We start from the raw sequence: 23,261 nt of genomic DNA on the forward strand, positions 1-23,261 counted from the left end.
GCAGAAGAGATTAGGGAAGGAACTAAGAGAACAGAAGCAGGCTCAAGTGCCTTGAGTTATGGTGGGCAACATCTTTTTTCCAGTAGAAAGAACCTTACATTACTGTTGCTGCTTTGATTTGTCAGACAGCCTTAAATTAAGCATACTTCTAAATTACATTACAAGCAGCATGAGACACAGTGAGGCAGAATTTCTCTGCCTACTACACAGTGATTGCTTCGTATGTTTTGTTCCCTGCACATTTGCTTGATTTCACTGCTGTTGACATAAGTATCACCTTTAAGAGAGGAAATGAATCGCTGTCACAACTGTGAGCCACATTGCAGTGCTGCATTACTTTGCAGTATCATGCATTTTGCTGCGCATGACACTTCTCTGCTTTCTCTTATGGTCTTAATATTCACAGCTGTGGCGGTGTAACAGGGACTAATCCCACGTAACATGCATCATGGCAGTACAACACAACCAACTTTCCACCACATTGATGGTCAACACACTGGAGAAAAGATTTAACATGTCTTCTTACAGTCCTGGGATTGCTCTGCTGTAGTTTGTGGCTACTGAGGGTGTTCAAAAGCAGAGCTAGGCCACTGCATAGTGGTGACATTTTGAAATATTTCACAGAAAAATTGAAAAGAATTAAACTTCATAGAAAGATGCGAAATATCAATTGCAATGTTTCTGTTCAGATAGTCATGAACAACACCTGTTGGGGAGATAACATGTGTGGTCATTTTTGCACAAATGGTCCTACTGCCAAGCACTTAAAAATACACTAACTGCTGCTTGAATGAAATTCTTTTTCTACCTCACAAAAGAAGAACTATTTGTTGCTATGGTAGTACCTAGAATGAAAAAACACAAGATGTTGAAGTTATTAGAATACTGATTAGTCAAATTTTTAAATTCTCTAAGAGGGACTTGCATACTCAGAGAAAGAACTTTGACTACCATGAAGGGGAATCATATATCACTCGTTTGCTCTGATGGTGGGGCTGATACCATGGAACTGGATGAGAGAGAATCCAGGTATCTGGGAACCCTGGCCGGAGAGGTGGGTATTGATAAGGTGATTGGGAAAAAGGCAGGAACTACCAGCATGTGGAGGCAACTTTTGTCAATTATAGTATTGAAAACTCTTTTCCAGTGGCATTTTTTGTTGAAACTGATGTGTGTTCTACAGACAAAAAGACACAGAAGTTGTGACTGATAGGAAATTTTCAACTGCTGCTACAGCACTACTGCGGAAGCAGTAAGCATAAAGGAATTACATGCCTCATTCTGAGATCAGAAATGTTTCATATTCAAATATGTCAAATGCCATTGTCATGTGGTTTTACATGAACAAATACAAAAAAAAAGAGAAGCTGAAAATTTATGGCCTTTTTTTTTTTCCTCATTTACACCACTTACGACGTATGAATTTGACTAATGTGAGATCAGAAATATATCCATTCATTTGGGTCTGTCCTCAAGCTGTGAAATTATGAATGGCTGCAGAACAGGAAAACTGATCTAGAAATAACACAAGGGATACAAATTAGAATTCATTGGTGTTTGGAAAATTGAATTTCTGTGCTATTCATTAAAAGATAAGATAAAACATTGGAAAAAGGTAAAAAGCAAAGCCCTTTTCAAGTGCATTATAAGAGCATCAAACTTGATTTTCACTAATATAAGCTGAAGTAGCACAGTGGGAAGGCAGGGTCATATATTTCATGTATTGAAAGAGAGGGAATGTCAGACTGTCAAAAGACAATGCAACAAAGGTAAAAATGGTAACTACTTGTAGTATCATTGACTATAGAAACTTGCACAAACTGCCAGATCCTGAGACACGCTGTAATGAGCAAAACTGCAGATTTAATGTGGAGTTATCTGTCATCTAGTGAAAACCACAGAAACTTGAGCAGTGATTGCTGGTTAAATCAGATCCTTAAAATTAAGACAAGTTTACAAACCCACTTTGTGCCGTAGGCATTTTACTTAGGCCAGCTCTTCTGCCAAGAAAAAGGGTTTTCACTGTGCACAACCAAATGAGTTTCTAATTGTCCAGACTCCAGAGACAGCTAGTCCAAGTTTCTTACATAGATTAAAAACAGAAACAAGATGGACAATTGGAGTGCCAGGGGGACTATGAACATGCAGGAAGAAAAGAAATCTAAGAATAGTTTTGCTAAATCAGACTAAAAATGCATTTAAGGCCAGTACCTCTATGAGGGGCTGATAACACATGTCTAGGAGAAAGCAGAATAGAACAAGCTTATATCAATATTCCTCCATTCTATTTTCCCAGCCCCCAAGAGTTCATAGGTCAGAATTTTTCAAATCCCTCTGTTGTATCTTTGTATTTAAGAAAATAAAAGCAATTAACTAATAGAGATATTTGAGCAATGAACTCTGCCTAAGGAATCCCAAAGCAGCTGTCATTTAGAACTTGTTTGTTTCTACAAATAATGTCCTGAACATCTGTACTGATATAATTTTAAACCTAGTTCAGGTGTCATTATGCTCCATTCACAACAGTGACTTCAGGGGAGATGCATTCCAAATATGTCATAACAGCAGATATAGATTACATAATTCATATTTTTCTAAAATATGCTTAAAGTAGAAATACAATTGAATACTGTCTTGCTTTAATGAGAAAAATGACAGTAGCATTGCTTTGTACAATCGAAAACTGGTTTTCTAAAATAGTTTATCTTGTGAAGAATCCATTCTCTTCAAAGTTCTTCTCAGAACAATATTTTGTCCTTTCTGTAATGTTAATGTATGCTTAACTGATGACTAAGTAGAGAAAATTGTTTTCTATTCAAAGAGACTATGTAACACTCACATGTAACTCAGTAAGGTTTTCTTCAAGAATTTAAAAAAAAATGAACCCTTGAATTTTAAAAAAGTAAAAAAAAAGAAGTATATACAGAAGATAGTACATCAAAATCATGCTAGATGTGGTATATAACATTCAGCAGTTTAAAATCTACTCTTTTTCTTAATTCACATCTGTGTCACTGAAGTGTGTACAAGGAGATACTTCTTATTAGAAACAGTTCCTTATGATATACAGGCATGTGATAAAAGTGTGGGTTTTAAAAAAAAAATATTTTGTGCATACATCCCTGATACAAAACATTTACGATAGTTAATATGAAATAAAAGCATATTTTATATTAGTATAAGACACCTTTATAATTTTTTTTCAGTCAAACCATTTATACATTAAGGAGTTTTAGACGAAAACAAGGGAAAACTTGGGTGGAAATTCCACAAAAGAAGAGCTTATTTCTGTACTGTAAATCAAGACCACAATACCTTAAAATGCTAAGACACAAAACTTTTTTCCAGGACTCTCTGTAACTATGAACTGTACATCCGGTAACAAAAATTCATGCTATCAATACCTCACATATTGCAACAGAAGATTTCTTTGAAATACTCTCTTGACTAAACTTCTGCTATTTCTCTATTATATACAAGAACCAAGAAACAGATAGCACACTTCACCTAAACAATGTCTTTCCATGCTTTTGTTTTATGACAGAACCTTAATGCTCTTTTAATGTATTTTGTTTCCTTCTGGTAAATGATTTAGCAGTCTCCTTCAGTAAATCATTAAGCTTTTAATTGCAAAATGAAAGTGGCCTGGTTTAGTAAAAAAAAAAAAATTAAAATAAAGGCTGGTATGTAAATAACATTGATTGTAGCATATTCTGAAGGTTTTAAGGCAAGAGTGCATAGAAAGAGGCAGGTGTAATTTCCTTGCTTTTTTTTACTATCAAGTAAACAAAATTGCAGAAATGCAAGCTGATTAACCAAATTATTTGTCAGGACAATACTTTCATTCCCTTCAATAGTGTGTAAAGAAAGCAATCAAACAAGCAAACAGTTGTGTAACTTTATATAGATTGGTAGGCTAGAAGAAAACGCTCTTGGCAGCAGGTGGTGGATGCAATGAGGATATAGCAATGAACATAAAGAGGCTTGGTGAGCAACTATTAGTAAGAAAAGTACATTGTTTCCCCATTTGGTACTTTATTACTTTTTCAACCACATTGAGAGAAGTCATTATCATACTACCAGTCATGAATTTCTTTCCCGAAGATGGAAGAAATATCTCTGAAATTTTACAAGAAAAAATATATTTTTCCATGGGATTATAATATGAAAAAAACAATATGTGTGTAAGATATAAAGAACTACGGAAAGAAGTTATATTGCACGGCTGAGGAAATGTTGAGGAAAATGTGTGTTTATTTGCTATTTAGGAGTGTCATACTGTGATTTGCCTATGTCAAATGTTCTTGTTAAGTAGTCAGAATATCTGATGGGAAAACCTAATTAAACTTTTGAGGTATAGATCCAGAGATTGAGAGTTAGGCACTGTTGTGCTAAACTTTACTGGACTAGGGAAGGATTATCCTCAGTCCATGGTAACCTTTCAAGGTTGTGTTATAAGCCTCTGATCCCAGAAAAAAACCTAAACCTGCTAGTTTTCCATGCTTTAACTGTCCTGATGTTTCCAAAGTCATAGTAATTGACTGCATAACTCCTATGACCTCTTATGAGAATGCCCATTGCTCTACATAAACATGGATCAAGGTAAAAAAGAATAAGACAATGCAACCAATCACTGCATAACTTTTTTTAGTCATTATGTAAGGTAAATTGCATAGCCACATGGTGCCCAATGCATCTTATTAACTCTTGAAAAGTTGGCATGATACTTGAAAATAACTCATCTATGTCCTTATTAAATGCAAAACTGGTATCACTTTTGTATCAGTTTGCAGATTTTGCAATATCTAGCATTTTTTATGATCCAGATTCCTTGTGTCAACAAGCCTAGTTATGTTTCTACACAGAACTCCTATAATCTCTCAGCTGAAGTCAGAATGGGGACAAATTGCATGTGATGTCTTATGACATTGCAATGCCTTAACTTATACCTTACAAGTTTCAGCACCAAGTTATTCCTAGGTAGATTCCTGCATATTTCTAAACATTAAAAAATGGATGAAAGTATCTCTAAAGCTCAAGTACACTTAGTAAGTGGCATTTGTTTATCTTAAGCATAAGCAAAAATTGTCCCTGATAGCCAAAAGTCAGTTTGCTACACTACTATATGTAGTGTAACGAGGCAACCAGGTGCCACTAATTGCCAGGGAGTGAGTATGAGCTTGTGTCAAGCCCACCTGTGCCTGATTAGGGGGGGGCCCCACTGTGCATGAGCAGGACCAGGGGGCCAATAAAAGGTGAGGCCTGAGACACAGGCAGGGCTCACTCCCAAGCTAGGCGGTGGAGAGATCAGTCGCTCTCAGAGCAACAGCACCGATCCAGGTAGTCAACCCTGTGGCTATAGGCTTGGAGCACTGTTCGTGAGTCTCTGCTGGAACACCTGGTTGCCTCGTTACACTACAACTATATTTGACAGACAATACAGAAGACAACAAGGAAGTGAGTGTGTGACGTAGTCAAGCATCATAGCCCTGTTAATGACACCAGTCCCAGAGCCATAAATTAAGCTGTCGGCTCTTCCTGTTGATTCCTTCATCTGTTGCTGTCTTTGGAGGGATAGAGGAGAACATAATTTGCTATCCTGATCTCTTAACCAGTTTCACAAAGGCCCTAAAATCTCTTTATCAGTTTTGGGCTTCTTGTTATCACTTCATCCCTACCCACCTGAAAGACCAAAAGTGGGTAGGCAATCATCTGAAGGCCTCACAGGGGTGGGAAATTTACCTGTGGGATCATATGTATATTGGGATTTAATTCTCTCCACTCTTTGTTGGCTGTTCATCTCTTATCTTGGTCTTGAATTGTTTACTGCAGGAACTAAACAACAGTGTTTGAACCATGTTGAATTTATATGTATTAGTATTCTTACTGCAATTTCATAATTCAGTCTTCTGCTTGGTTTGCAGCAGTTAACCTGTCCTCTAGGTTTGAAGGAAAATAAGGCTGCTCACTTTGCCTTTCTTGATCCATTGCCATGGTACCTCATACATTCTTGTGAGAAATCCCTGTGTTCTTGTTGAGTCAGGTTTTCATTAAAGTTTAGATGTTCCTTTTCCTGACACATTTTCTATAAGAAGAATGTTACAGTGACTTAACAATTCCAGTTCAGCTTTTGCTTTTTTTTTTTTTTTTTTCAGAAAGCTTAGACAGGTGTCTCAGGAGAAAGTCTTCCAAAAATACACGTGCAGAAATGTACTAAGTGTTGAATTGGTTAAATTACTTGCAGGAGGTGGGGGCACATAAAATCATAGAATCATAGAATTGGCTGGGTTGTATCTCAGAGATCATGGAGTCCAACCCTTGAACCAACGTTGCGGTTGCTAGACCATGGCACTGAGTGCCACATCCAGTCTCTTTTTAAACATCTCCAGGGATGGAGAATCCACTACTTCCCTGGGCAGCCCATTCCAATGCCTGATCACTCTCTCCATAAAGAAATTCTTTCTGATATCTAACCTAAACTTCCCCTGGCACAACTTAAGACCCTGCCCTCTTGTCTTGTTGAAAGTCATCTGGCAAAAGAGACCAACCCCCACCTGGTACCCCCTCCTTTCAGGGAGTTGTAGAGAGTGATGAGGTCTCCTCTGAGCCTCCTCTTCTTTAGGCTGAACAGCCCCAGCTCCCTCAGCCTCTCTTCATAGGGTCTGTGCTCGAGTCCCTTCACCAGCCCGGTTGCCCTCCTTTGGACCCACTCCAGGACCTCGATATCCTTCCTAAACCCTTTTGCAAAGCTTAAAGAGGATAATTCTGTTTGCTATTCTTCCAAATCCTATGATACATGACCACCTTCATAAAAGTTATTTTTGCTTTGGGAACCCCTACAGTTCATCTTTAATTCTTCTAGAACTTTATAAGCACTTAGTAGTATATCACCTGTACCCAACTACCTGACCTCTTGTATTGGTTCATAAACCTCGTTTTTTGCAATGTTAAATCATTTATAAAGTTAATAAAAAAAAAAAAAAAAAAAAAAGTGAAATTATATTGAATTCAGGAATATATAACTTAATTAACTCTGAGAAAGGAATTTAACTGGCAAAGATGAATGATATATATTTAATTTAAATTGGTTTTGTCAGAATATTCTATGAAATTAAAAAAAAAGTTACAATTTTATTATGTGATTCCATTCTGTCTATTTCAGTAGCTTGATTCATTAATTATTTAACGTAGACATTATTTAGCTTGAAATGAATGTGCAATTATATCCATCTTTAAGTTGATTTGTAGTATGGACTGCAAAATTCATGGCTTACTAAGCTTCTTGTTTGGAATTTTGAATGGGCTGCATTCAAGTATGTCAGGAACAAACCCATGCAAACAGGCTGTTCCCTCATGTCTCAAAACCTCACTGGAAGAAAGCCTCACCTTCTGGTGCATCATTTTACTGATTTGGAGCAATTCCTATTAGGGAACTGGGCAGCCTGGGGGCAGAGTTTGGACCATTATATTTGCACATCCAACCTGGTGACTCTGCAGTTTATAATTAATCTGTCAGAAGCTTTTGTTTTGCAGATATGTATTCATGTGATATGTAAAGGGAGAGGGGAACCCTCAGATTATACTTTTGATTGTTCAGTTTTCCTATTAGGATCTACTTAGAAAGGAAATTAAATTGGTTTTGTGATGATGATTTATTACAGGAAAGAATACAATTTACACAGAGAAAAGTGCAATTTTAATTTTACACAGTTCACTAACAGCATATTCATATGCTTTGCCTCCAGGTGTTGCAGTAAAGATGACAGCGTGGCTTTGTTTTCTAATAAGGAGAAAACATAAAGCTTATTTTCACTTTTAATATATTATTCTAATGTGATTTTCTCCATACAATGAACAGGAGTCTTATAATTAATTTGTATTAGTTTAAAGAAATCCACATATAAACTTGTAAAATCTTCGAAGGTTTTCGAATCTAACATTCTAACATCTAATACTTAACTATATCCTAAAATGGATTAGAACATGATAACACATTTATAGTACTAGTTAAAAATGTTTAGTATGTAATTTAAAATCATATAAATAGCTTTCTAAAGTCACTAAATGTCTCTCACTTCTTGTTGCAAGCATCTGGGAACTCTTGGGTTCATAATAATATATTTTGCATTATTGTCTTGCTTTGGGATATCTTGATTTTTGGACTAAAATGTAAATTAATTAACTAAACAATATACCCTACTGACTTGTATTAGACTTGTATTGCCTCTGTGTCATGCTGATACCTGTTCACTTAACCTCTGAGATAAAAAAATAGTATTTTCTTTTGGATGGGAAAAAAGAATGTTGATACCAGGAACTCCTATAAAGGAGATATGGATTGAGTAAATACATTGTTACAATTTAAAGAATTTAAAAAGTACTAGATATTACACTTATTTGATGAGGTACATTGATGTCTATTTTATCTTTGATTCCATGCTTTGATTCCATGGGCTCAGATTTATCTTCTAAACACAGGGAAGAGAAAAGTACTTGCATAGTTAGTAAGTCTTTAGTAGTTCATCTTTTCAGGAAAGAAAGCACTCAGAATTACATATAATGATTCCTTTAAGAACAGAATGTAATTATTCCTTCACTCCAGAAGACACTGGAAACATTCAAATCAATATCATCTAAACTATTTTTTTTTATGAGCTAATCTTTCACCAGGTTGGTCACATCTAGAGTTGTAATGGAGGTAAGAATCATTAAAAGGAAAAAAATTCACAAACACAGATTTAAAAGTTTACAATTGCATAAAGAGAATCATGTGGCAGCATAACTTTGCTGAACAGTATTACCGTACATGCAGCAAAAATGAATTTAAAAAAAGCAGCTAACTGGAAGTCTCATATACACAATAATTTGACAAAGTAATGGCATATTAGAGATGCTTAGCCAGTTTTTCAGGCTAGATTTGTCTTCAAAAATATATTTAGTATTAGTTTTTTGCTGAAAATAAAGTGGCAATTGAAAGAAAAGTGCTAATTTGTTTTGTAGCTGTTTCTTCACTCATTGTTTTTCCATTATGACTTATTCTTTCTTTATGGGAAAATAAGAAAAGAAAAAAAGATTAGAAAATAAGGTGGAAAAGGAAAGTAAAACCTTTTTCCACCCCCCAAAAGTTAGTGCCCTCCTAATTTTTTTGTTACACTCATGTCTCATTTACAAACTTGTCCAAAACAAGCAGTTTGATGTTTTTAAAATCTCTGCAATCAAATCGCATTTTTTCTCATATTTTTTTTCTAATTTTCTCGTAATGTCACCATCATATACAAAACTGAGTGAAAGGACTGATGAGTGGACAGATAAAAGAGCAATTTTTAATGAAGATCTCTGTGTTGTTACCACTGTGTAGCAGATCATTAAACTTTCTATCCTAAGCTAAATCCACCCCATTATATGGAGCCTAAAGAAGTCTGCTGTGATGGGCAGAAGAAGGGGAATAAAATAATATCTCATTAAATACTGAAAAATAGCATTCAGACACATGCATTTGAATACTGAATGAAAGAGCAAAGCCTCAGCATACTGTCTTAAATTTATGGGAACTATACCTTTTCTGGTTTATATTAGCCACACATGTGGCATTCCGTTGATATTCTGTAATGATACTCAATTTGTCTTGGTATTTTGCCCATGTATGATGATTTAGTATTGAATAAGAAAAAAAATCAGGCTAAAATATTGTTTTATTAAATAAGTAAAGTTTTGCTTTAATGGTGAATTCTATTGAGCAGCTGCACTGCTACCATATCATTTCTCTAGCAAAATCATTCTGCATCCATATAAACAACTCAGGCTTTGTGCTATATTCAGGAACCAGAGTTGTAAGATTTGCCTTCAGTCATTATTATTCTTATCTTAAATATATTGTGCAAAATTGGCAAAGTTACCTTAAGAGTTATCTTTGCTGGATAGGTCTTCCCACAGAAACTAAAGCACGAGGAACAAAAGGCCTTCAAAAAGGAGATGCTGTCTGCTGTGCCTACAACAACAGTAAAACATTAGAAGTAGGTTATCTGGAGAAAATGAGGAAAACATCATTATGAACAAAGACTGAGAATAAACCACCAGGACAAAACCTTTAAACTTAAAAAATAAAATAATAATTAGAACAATGGGGACTGTATTCTTGTTTTATACTGATTTTGAGCACTAGCTACTGTTGAACAAGAATGCAATACATACTCCCTTACACTCTTTAGAGATCTGCTTGAGATTATGTGGCTGCCCAAACCTTTATCATTTTGTCAATAAGACAAATAATAACTTCCCAATGCCATTAAAAAAACAGTATGTCTTGTTTTATTTCACAAAAAACCTGTTTTCTCATATATACATTCACATAGTTTCTACTTTCAATGCTTTGCTTAAAAAGATAAAATAAAGCCACTTCCTCTATAAATTCATAGATGCTGCAGACCACTTTGTGGTACTGACATTTTTCACAGTAATGAAGAAAGCTGAAGAAAATGTTAAGATTCATCTTCAAAGAGGCTATTTTTTTTATTTCAACACAATTTATTCTTTTGTCCTCTTTTTTTCTGTGAATGTACGTATTTTCTCATTTTCTTTCTTGTGAGAGTCTGATAAAGTCCACTACATGGTGTTCCAAGATCTTTTATGGAGACCAAAAAGTGAAGCATTACTTTGTTATGTAAATGTCCATTGTCTCCCACAGGTACTTCAGGGATTTTGATTTATTGCTTCCTAAAGCACAAATGAAAAGAGGTGCCTGAGAGGTGTGTGTACAGCCGTGGATGCCATCCCAGCTAGGGGGATACCTTATCCCTTATATTTTTCATTAAAGGTTGTATTAAATGACTGTACATCCCACATTAAAACTGGGATAATGCTCTCCCCTAGCACCCAGGATCACCAGAGACTGTTGAAACTTAGTTCATCAGGTATTTGTGGAAGTCAGTGCTCCACAAGCCACTGATATGAATAAAGGGACCTTTTTCAGGCCTTTGTTCAAATTCTCCATACAACAATCCTTTTTATGACTTCCCCTATTTTCACTTGTATTTTCAAGCTTCTTCTAAAATTTGCAATTTTAGAATTCAGCAGCTTCTGAGTATTCCCTGGATTTCTTAACTAAAGATTAATTCCCATAGCATTCCTAATCTAGCTCTATGTTTTTATTTTTCTTATTGCCTTTTTTCTTGCCTATTAGTTTTTGGAAGTCTGTAGTACCTTAAAGTAAAAAATAATTTCTACTGTGACAACTACTTCTTCATTAGGGCATATCCACATGACTCAACCCTGTCTTTGCATTGGGTTTCAACTACATGAGCCAACTTCTTTCAGAAGGTGGATAGCCATGTTTGCACAGTTTTGCTCATATAATTAATTCTGAGAAGTTAATCGCTTTCTGTTGTATCATTTTTGCACTTTTCTCAAGGCTTTTGGTATCTAAGGTATCTTTAGTGTACTGCTACCTATTCAAGAGATGACTTACAATGTAAGATAAAATATATGGACAGATTGTTCCATGATTGAAGTATTGAGCACATATTCACCACCTGGCACAGTATTTGTACAACATTCTATTTTTCCTTATATTTTCTGGAGTACCAAAGCAATCTACTGCTTTATTAAGGAACTCTGAAAATTACTTTGGGAGTGAGATTTATCACATCCACATTTTCCATGACACATCTACCTACCACTTGCCTCTACACAGAATTATTATGTGGCAAAGGAAGAAGAAAGAGACAGTTCTGGACCACAGTGTGCTGTGTCTTAAGGTAGCTACCTAAAATAGGCGATGTGAGATTAGAAGAACTGTTTCTCTTGTTTGTTAAAACACCAGTCCTAGGCAGCTGGGTATTTTGTAGCTACTTAAAATGAGGTTAGTCAGATTTCCTGGGGCTGGGAAAGATAGTTAAAATTCTTGGGAAATATTTTGGCTGATGTGAAGCTAAGATAGTCAACATGAGCATAGTTCAGCAGGTGTGCAACTGACTCCATCATTTCAGAACAGAAGTGATTTTGTTTTCTATGTGTTATGGTGTACAATATGCCTGTCTAAATATAAGTTTATAGTCAGCTGGTTCAGCTGATAGGAAGCTACATGTTCTATTTTATATTAGCAATTACTTTCTCTATAAAATCACTAGCTAATAACTAGTGATCCACAAGGTAAAATAGTATAATTTGTGTAATAAGCTGATTTCTAGTCCCTTGCTGAAAAGAAAAAAAAAGGAGGGGGTGGGGCTAGGAAAGAGGAGAATTACCATCTAGAGTACAGGATCACTGTGTGTGTAAGTCCATTTTATAAGAACATTATGATCTTGAGTCTTAGACTTTTAAGAAGTTCTTCTCTGGTGTTTAATTTAAAGCATATTCTGGGGAACTGCTGTGAAGACACGTGCTCCAGTGTGCATTCAACATTTCACCTGAGATCTGCAAGGAGATGATCATGCATTATCTAACAAGCTATTTGAGAAAAATAAAATAATTAATACATAATATAACTTGTAAAACATAAATTAAAATGACCCAGATAGAGGAATTTGCTAACCTTTAAAAAAGGCTAGCATATATACAACAATATTTCTCATGAGTCATCCCTTGTAGTCAGGCTGAGAACAGAGGATAACATTTGTTGTTCTGTATACAAGGTCAGTAGCCCCCTATTAACATGTTCCCAGATTTTTGAAGTCAGATTCAGACTGGGTTCAACCAGAAGGTGTGAATTTCCACAAATTTTTGAGTTTGCTGTCATCAAAAGCACATCAGCTGGGTGTGGCATACATATCCTTGCAGAGAAAGCAGCTGGAGTTGCCAGTTCAAAAGCAGTAGAAAGAAAGCTTCTGCAGAAATGGGGTCCTTGAAGAAAGCCAAGGCAACTCATGAACTGTGTGTGAGATGGAGCATGCTACTGGAAGGTAAAGAGTTTGAAAATACTGGTATAGTTTATTACTCAGAAAAAATGCATACCCACACACATACATATACATATATATATAGATTTACAGAAAGTATATTTGTAAGATAAAATCATTATAATGGCTAAATTTTGTGTTGAATACAAACACTATTGATACCAATTTTTTGTTGGACAACTGAATGAGAAATCTGCAGTTAAAGTAGTGATGGATATTTCTTACTCAAGCTTACTCACCACTTTTCCTCCATTTATAGGATTCTTCATAAAATGTTGCAAAAATTAACATCCAACTGAGTTTATTTCATCATTGTCTTAATTTAGCTAAAACCAGAAATATACTACTGAAGTAAGAAACAGGTAATGGAAAGGGGTGGACTCTTAAAGGTTTTAATCATTAAACCACTCTTCCCAAGAATTAGATTATTACATGCTTGAGTTTGTTTTGTCTTAATGAAAGATTTCAGGACCTGAGTTGTAGGAAAAACTGAGCAGTCCTAAATCATTATATTAACAAAGGAATCCATTTAAATAAAAGAAAATAAATTGAACTAGTAACTAGTAATTACTTTTTACAGCACATATGAAAGGGTAGAAAACCAGTAATGTGCTTGCCTCAAAACTTCTCTTTAGACATCCAGATAATATTAATAAAATATTATTGTGTGCAGTTAACATCTAGCTCTAGCTTATTAGCTGAAAAAAAGAGTATCTGCTTATGACATGGACTTCGGATGTTCTGTTTTAAATGTCACCTAAGAGAAGATTCTGATAACATTATTCATCCTCTTTCCATAAGGAATCCAGGTGAAATCAACCATGCTACCCAAACTGACAAACAGCTATATTAGAATCCAGATGATGTAATTCAATATACAATCCTAGTATAAAATTTTCTTTGTATTATAATCTTCTGCTATTCTTAATTGCCAATCTAACTTACAGCATAAAGAGTGACATGCTACTAAATGCTTATTTTCATATTTCATATATCGAAGCACTTGAAATGTGATACTACAGAGATCTCTGTCATCTCAAATCAAGTCATTGGAGAACAGCAGAACACCAAGAGAGAATAATTACAAAACTCCCTGTAAATCTATTGAAGGTGTTAACAGTGCCAAAGATCTGATTTTCCATTCTAGTCCGTTTAATTTGTATGCTTAAGGAAAACTATTTAGTGAGAGTCTGAAGTGCATTTGGTAGATCAATACTCTATTGATGTTGATATTTGTCAGCATTTTTTTTAACTGGCGATTTATAGGGTGCCAGAAGCGTTTATAGAATACTTAACTCTTTGTCATGTCTCAATTTGCTCTACTCAAGAAATACTTATTCTTTATTACACTGTATTTTTTAAAAAATAAAGGACATGCCCCATCAGGTTGTTTATAAGTGTACCTAAAACAGTTATAATACCAGAAGGGGTTATTACATTGATATTACATTGTCTAAAACCTTATTAAACTGGTTTAAAAAACTACTTTTCCTAAACAAACAAAAAAAAGAAGGAATTACTTTTTAGTGATTTTAGAGCTGAATTAACTTCTGTCTTTTAATCTGTAATCTCTTTCTAAAAACATAAAAATAATTGAAAATGTCCTTTCTTTGAAGTTGAGTAGCTATTGCTGATGAAATGAAATCTAAGTTCTTGCAAAGTTTTTCCAAGAACGGTTAAGAAAAAGAATTGGAACAAGGAAGTTGCCTCCTTATGTGATAAAAATCTAGATTGCAAACTTTTAAACAGAGAAATGCAATTTGCAACTCATAACTGACAAAAGCGTGTAAAGTACCTGACTAAAAATAATATCTAGCTTTTACACAAGGATTTTATTGGAAGCTTAAGAAGACCTACTGCCTTTTTCTGGTATCGTGAATCTGAGATCCATAGGGCTCTAGGATATGCCAGATTCAGCTGCAGAAGACAGGCTCCTGACTGGTGGGACAAAGTCCAGTTGTGGGCCAGTCCCTTGTAGTGTACCCCTGAGGTCAATAAAGGTGCCATTACTATTTAATTTCTTCATTAAAGATCTGGATGATCGGGCAGAGTGCACCTTACGCAGGTTAGCAGTTGATATAAAACTGGGAGAAGTGGCCACTACATGAAACTGATAGATGTGCTTCTACTCCTATCTGACTGTGTCCAGGTCTGGCCTCTCCAGTACAAGAGGAGAATATTCTAGAGCAATTCCAGCAAAGGGCCATGAGGATGATAAAGCAACTGCAGCTGAGGCTTCTCTGCTCAGTCTGGAGCAGAAAAGATTTAGGTGGGATCTCATCAATGTGTATAAATATCTGATGGAAGGAATACAGGAAAATATTGATCAGTACAGGACAAGAGACAACCAGCACAAATGGAAGTACAATAAATTTCATTTAAAGATGAGAAAAAATAATTTAAGTGTGATTGAACAGTGGAACAGGTTGTCTGTCCAGGGATGCTGTGGATTCTCTATCCTTGAAGATACTGAAAACTCCACTGGGCACAGTCCTGAGCAACCTAGGAGATCCTAGTTGAACAGTGAGGTTGGACAAAATGATCTTCAGAGGTCCCTTCCATATCTGTGAACACATCTGTGTGTCAATACATCTGTGAACCCCAGCCCTCTGGTATCAGCTCTGAGTACACACCCACTAGCAACAAACTTATTTTCCTATTTTTTTACTCTAGTGATGAAAAGTTCTTCATCACAGTGAACATGCACTAGTGTAAAACTGAAGTAATGAAATTATAAAGTGTATAGCAATGTCAGACAATGTTCCAAACAGAGCAGAAGACTATTTTAAGCTCAAAAGTGGTCTGTTTGGTGCTAAGGTAGTAAAAACAGGCCAACTGTTACAGACCTATAGTATAATAATTAAATGAATAGCCATAGAAACATCAATATTATCTAAAAACATTAGTTTTACAAGGGTAGTGAAATGCTTCATGGGGAAACAAACAATGTTTAATATTTTATTCATGCATTTGTATAATATATTTCTAAGTAAAATCAATAGTGTGTTTTTATTAATAATATTTTCCTTCCCAGCAGAGAAAAAAAATGCATTATAAGAAAGTACCTGCAGAATTAGAAAAGAAATTGATAGCCCTTGCTAAAACATATCACTATGGACAATATAAATAGTTCCTACTCATATGTATTTAGTCATGTGTCAGGGTTTGTGGTGTTGTTTTTTTTCTTCTTCTTTCCATTTCTGGGAGTTTCTTTCAGCAAAGGACTGCTCCTAAAACAATTTCAGGGTTTATTCTACAGAATACAAATTACATCTGTACAATGCACTTGGTGAGATCCCTAAAACAAGGACACCCTAAGGAAGAAAGTAGAGTACACGGACACATGGAAAAAAGCTGTTTGAGAGAGGAAATTAATAAAAAAAAGAGAATCAATACCTTTATTACTGGCAACCAAACGGGTTTTGCTGAAGTGATATCTCAAAGGGCAGGATATTCAGGCTGATATAGAAAAATGATTATGAAAGACAGAGAAGCTTTGTGATCATTCCCACTCTCTCCACTGTGCAATACCAATGCCATTTCAAATGCTAAATATTTGAGGTTTGGCTATTCAGGATTTTTAGCCCATAACTAAGGCTTTACAAACAGACCCTCTACGGGTAGACCAAATGACTGCGTGGTGTCCAAAGAGTGTAAAGTGATCATTCTTCCACAGTACTCTATCAAGAACAGTTCATGCTTCACCTTATAACTTCTCTGGATCTTCTCCTTCAACTGGTTCAGTAGCTTTAGCACTGTGAAATAAGATCTTCATGACAGGCTCTTCCATAAACTCTTTTCTATTCTGTCCTGTAGATTCATTCCATAAAGAACATACAAAAATCAAAAGAAAACATGAAACAAAAGAGGATCTATATGACAATTCTTTGCCCTAAGACCACAGCACTTGCTCATTTTCTGAAATCTAATAATTGTGTTTTATGTGTGTGCATCTTAATATATTGAATATGAATAGATTCTTTCCCTTGAAAAGTTTACATCCTAAAGAGAGAAGACAAAGGCTTTAAAGAAAACAGAACTAGAATGGGAAGAAGTTTCATAAAATCACAACCACTTGTAAAATTTGTATTTTCTACAAGATTAAGAGATATCACATGTGACTAGAAGAAACAACCACCATTTTCTCTGTCTAGGTCTCACAGAACATGGAGAAAAGCTCTCAAATCTTTGTAAAGAAAGCAAGCAAAGAGGCCAATGGACGGATGGAGATGTGTCAAGGGAAAAATCAGGGAAAGATTGTCACCAGAATCTTGCCTGTCACTTCCTCAGAGGGTTTCAGCATGAAAAGTAAGTGGCACTACTCATTAAAACTCTGAAAAATTGTGTTTGTGACAAACAGCTCCCACAGTATACTTTTCCATACTGACAAATACTCACTATAAGTTTCATCTGTCATGTCTGTTACATGTGAAGATGCCACAGCATGCTAAAAATCCACATTTTAAGAGGTACAAGAGGAGAGTGAACATGTTAAAAGAAGATAAATCCAGTAACATACAAATACATTGCAAATACATTAAACTAATGATCTCAAAGTCCTAAGACATAAATTGTCAGAAGCAATATAGAAATAGAGACCAATACTACAAATCAGAATAAATGTTGTCAAAGAAGTACCAGACTCAACCATAGAACTTGGCTATGAGAAAACGCTAAATTAAAAATGAGAGCTTTAAGTCTGAGTTTCATGAGGTAAGCAGCTTTCTTTGGTCATATTTTTGTTGTTACACTTAAAGAAACATTATTTTATCTGAAAAAAAGACACCCTCCAAAAACCAAAACCCTCCAAACACTCATCAAAACTACATAAAAAACCTCTGACAACAATGCATCAAAGGTACCTGACAAATTACTTGTCCTGCATACAAAGAACAGAGTAATAAGCCTTGAAAGGTTATATGCAACATAAACATAGTCACGGATTATAAAGAATTCTCCTGTGGCACTATTCTAGAAACCATGCTCTGTCAGGCAAAGAGTTTATGTTTATATACTTCTATTTTGAATACTGACAGCATAGCAACAAAATAGGTCAGTATCTTTTTTTAATATATGTTCAGCAGCTGAAACATTTTTATGGTGTGCACCACACAAGTGCTTTTCATGTCTGATGATGCCTCTCTAATCTGAGCAGTCCAGAACTGTGTTACACTTCCAGGTTTAAAAATGCTCACTTATTGCATATAGCTAGTTCTCACTTATTGCATATAGCTAGTTATCAGTGCAAGAATATACTCTTCAGTTAGCTACTAAGTTTTTCTCAACCTTTCTCAACAAATATTTTGGGAAAAATTAAAATTAAAAAATGATCCAGTAAATTAATTTACTATATGACCTTAAACCTACAACAATGATGGAAGCAATAGTGAGAGCAATTCTGTAAAAGGCTACTTCTGCTGAAGTCAAGTGAGCTCTGCAAGGTCTGCTTCCCACCCCAAAGTCAGAAAGCTGGGCTTGTCTTAGGGCATTCTCACTGAGCACGATGTCTCATGCAGGAGAGCCATGCCACTGACTGCCCCTCTGTGGTCCTCCACAGCTTTATGTCACATATTTACAGGCTGGTGCTGCTGACTTTCTATCATCCTGCAAGCCAGACTCAGTGTCCTGGTTTAGGCCAGGATAGAATTAATTTTCTTAATTGTAATTTTTATTTCAGCTAAGAAACTTCTGAGTAGCTGCACTTGCTGAAATTAACAGCAAATTTGTCAGTCATTCTCTGCTTCTAGGACTGATAGCACTCGATGTTTGTTGTTACTGCTAGAGACTGGTCTGCAGAGCCAAAGCCACTGCTCAGTTCTGAGGAACATCTTACACTCCAGAAAGTGAAAAGGAGTAAAGAGGTCACACCTGTCTGTGTCTTTTAGGGAGAAGACAAGACAGGAGGTCAAAATTGACCAAATGTAGCATTCCATCCCATACCCATCATTCTCAGTATAAATTTGAAGGATCATGAGGGTCATGCCCCTTTACCTTTGCTCTTCCCTTCAGCTCTTCAACTCTTCCTGATTTCTTTTGCTTCCTGGAAGCATTCAGTCCATTTGTCTGCCTCTGATCCCAATCAATGGCATTCTGAATCCCGACATTTCTGCCTCCAGCTCCCAACTGCTGCTGAAACCAGGAGTCAAGCCTGGACTTTCCCAGGGCTGCCCTGCAGCCTCAATGGCGACGTGAGAATTACTGGGGGAGAAGGGGAGGGGGAATGTGGTATTTATATTATATATATAAATATATATATAATGTTTTTCTGTATATTTTTATGTATTTAATTATTTTTTGTTTTTTACCATAATTGTTTTATTAAAGCTGTATATTTTAGTTTCCAGCCCTTAAGTCTCTCCCCCTTATTCTCTCTCCTTTCTCTATCAGGGATAGGAGGGTGACCAATAGAGAGCAGATGTTATTCATTCAACTACTGTCCCAGTGTTAAACCATTGACACACAGCCAGCCAGTATAATTTGCAATCTGACAACAATCGGCTTTGGGCACCTGGGATCCCAGGGTCATGGTACAGTTAAAGCAGCAGGATTCTGGGAAGTAAACTGGGAGATAAATGAACCTTTCTGTAGTAAATCCAAGCTGTAGCATCTTCTTTGTCATGGCTAATTGTGTGAAGCTGTTGTATGACCTGGCAAAGATGTTCAAGTGTCTGTGGATCACTGTTGTTTGATTTGGAGGGAAGGGGTAGGGAAGAGAGGGGTCATTCAGTACTAAAAGCCTTTGCTTTAGTTCATGTGTTGTTCCACCTGCCTGTTGTTTTGTAATATCATTAAATATTTCATATTTCTTGGCTATAGTAATCTCTTCCAGAAGAAGTCTCAGAAATTATATTTGCCATAGAAAAATCTAGATACCAGCATTTAAGATGGAAATGGCAAAAATTATAAAAATAGTATTTATTAATAAAGATTCCTGTCTCATTCAAAAAATAATGGAAACACATACTGAGATTCTCCAGTATGTCAATGCTCAGCACAGTGTCTGGAACTTTCTTTCACCCATACACATTTTACAGGTTGCCCTGCATAACAAGGGCATCACCTGGAGGAAGCTGCTGAAGTTGACTGTTAACTGAGAAGTTTTGCAAAATAAAATCAAAATGGATTTCATTTGTTTGGTTTGTAAGCTCAATTACTTCACTGTTTAAAACGTGTAGTTCAATTGAAACACCTGTGGCTGGACGGACTGCTCTTCTTCAGGGTTTGGTGGTGTGTACAACAGCCCAAAGTCATGTTTCTTTGGAGTGCACTTAAGGACAGAACTTGGCTTTAATGATATACTTTCAGGTAGTCAGGCATTTAACTTAAGAACTGCATTGTCAGAGAAGGTGTTTGATGGTGGGAATTTTATGAACAGATTATACAACACTCTTTGGCACCGCTTCTCACACAGTCCCTGTAAATCAGACACAATTGCTTTATTGAAGTCAATGGAGTTAGCATATCATAAAAATGGTGTAAATAAGGGAAAAATTAGGCCCATCAAATTTGAATACTGACTTTCAATGTCAGATTTCAAGAGATTATTAGCCTTCAATTTTCAGTGAGAATCTGTTCTTTCACACAGTGAATGCCATTATAAACACAGCCATAATTCTGAGAAGAGGCTATTTTAGCTACTAGCATGCGTACAACCCAATGCAGACCAGTGAATACAGGAATGTCCATTTTTACTTGCCCATCTGGAAGATATTTTTCTCTACTGTATTTTTCTGCTCAACGTGATGTTGACACTACTAACTTTTGGGTTAATTCTGCTCTGAGTTGCAAATAGTAATTTTCCTGCCAAAAGTCCAGGAGAGGTTTTGAAAATTCTTCAGCACAGTTAAACCCTCTTAAGCCCACTCGGAGTTCTTAATATTACCAGACCCTGAGTTAAACTTCTACAAGAGGAGATTGCTCTATTTTCTGTAAGGTAATCCTGTGAATATTATTTTTCTTCATACAAATTAAACTGATCCACAGCTGAAATAAAGTGTACTTCTGCTAGTTCTTAACATCCCTAACACATTTGTTTATTGCATGTTTTACTCTGAGTCACATTAAACCCATAGGATTGAAGGTTTCATGAGTTGCATTTATCTGCATAAATAAGAGGATTTTGCCTTATACAGTTGTTATTTCAACTCAAGATGTGACAGTTCTAAAGAGAATGATTACACATATATTAGGCAAAAAATAATAATAATTAATTTTAGCGACATCCTGCAATTCAGTGTTCTATAAAGATTTTGTTGTTTTTTTTTCTTTCAATGCTTGTAGATGACAGTAATTCATTATTCTGTTACTCTGAATTTGTTGAGCTGACAGCATATGTGGATTTCATGTAAGCATCCATCCATTTGTGTAGTCTCTTAATTATTTTCTAATATTCTAGGAAGAAAACCAAGCAATTATGGATTTGGAGCAAATACACATTCATTATTTATTATTTATTATTTTAAGCTGTTTCAGTCTGTGAGTCTGGGGAGTTTTCAGAGCTTAAAATAAAGAGAAGGAAGCAATCAAATATCCTGATGACTCATTTGTTCAAAAGTCTTTGACAAAAATGCATGGTTGACAGGAATTGTGCCATTTACAAAGGTGACTCAAAGAACAAAATAAGAAGAGGTTTCCAGTAATGTTTCTGCCTCTTAATGGTACATTAACATTGAAAATATGTCCAGACAAAAATCACAAGTTCTGTTTGTGCTGAATTCTCCATTCTGATGCATACACTTGATTTCTCACATGGTCCTTCTCCTTCATTGAAAGCCCAAATTCATTGAGACAAGGTAAAATTTATAGGTCAAGGTACCAAAAATTCTAGTAGCAGTAGCAGCGGCAGTTTAATTATTAGTAATAGTAATGTTATTCCAAAAATAAATTAAAAAACCCAACTCTTTTCTTAATTTTCAGCTAATTCACATCTCCCAGGTATTGGAAGAATGTGGCATTCTTATAGATAGGATTTCTAATCCTGACTACTGCCTTATATGGGAAATCTCTACAGACAGCTAGTCATAATCTAACTCTGCAAGCAATCTTTTTTGTAAGGTATTATTTATCAGCGTGTCAAAGTTGGAGTTGGAAGCACCTTAGAGATGTTAAACTCAAGAATATTCCTGTGTCCTGAGAAGTCAAATTGTTCCATAACCTTTACACAACTTATGTACAACAATGAACAAAATAAGATATGCTTTTATGATCAGTGTTGGCACCCCCCCTCAAACTCACAAACAGTATTGAAGACTGATAAATTCTAAAAAAATCCTAAAACCAAACATCAAAACTGGAAATGCTCCCCCCCAAAAAACCCCAAAAAATAACCCTTAAGCCTCCAAAATATATTCTTATGATAAACTTTTGGAGATCCAATCTCTCTCAAGCATATTTCCTTTCTCACTTCTTTGTATGCCTTGTTATATATAATTTAGGATATATCTAGGTCAAATAAAAATAAAATAATTTAACAAGAAAACAAATTTCACAAAAAGTGAAATTTTTTCACTGTCTCTCAATGCATTGTCTGGTGGTATGGTTTTGTTGTTTTGTAGCACCAGAACAACTCACATATGTATTTGGATTAAAAAAATACTTTTAATATTTTTAATTTAATAATTGTTTTTTATATTTTTATAGTAATCCAAAGATAATGATCTTTGTACTGACTACCCAGCCCTCCCCTACACAGAATTGGAGTTTCTAATATTTCTGATATCATAAAAAGTAACAAGTCAAAACATAGATCATTAGAATGCAAATTCAACTGCAAATGACTTCTACCATCAGTAACACACAGTGAGTTCTTCAGCCACAAACACAGAAGACAACTGGTATCTATCCAGCTAAAGTTTGAATACAGGCATCAGAAACAATTCCTGGAATGGAGTACGGGGTATAAAAGAAATACTACCAGAGTATTCATTCTAAGACACGCAACCACTATGGGCCAGCCATCACAAGAGGTTAGGGTTCTGCAAAAGTATAACCACCTGAAAAAAGCCCTGGAGTATGAAATGTCTGCACCTATTTAGTAACAAGCTCCATATGTATATAATACAATGATCAGTTTAGTAATTCTCCATCTAGTCTGCATTTTTCCATGGTTAAATGAAAGGCACACAAGCAATACTAACTGCTAGTGCAGTCAGACAGGACACTAAAGGTTCAATATTATCCTTTCCTGCCTTCATAAGCACATTTACAAGCAACTCTTTTTCAAAACCAGAGTTAGATTTCACTACTCAAGGTATATTTTCTTTTGACAACTGACCGTGAAAATTCTAACTTGGAGATGTACCTTTCAATGATTCCTAGGTCAAATGTGCAATTTTCAAATTAGATATCAATTATACCTAGAAAATTTGA

This window comes from Calypte anna, chromosome 2, assembly GCF_003957555.1.
Source record: "Calypte anna isolate BGI_N300 chromosome 2, bCalAnn1_v1.p, whole genome shotgun sequence".
Taxonomy (NCBI): domain Eukaryota; kingdom Metazoa; phylum Chordata; class Aves; order Apodiformes; family Trochilidae; genus Calypte; species Calypte anna.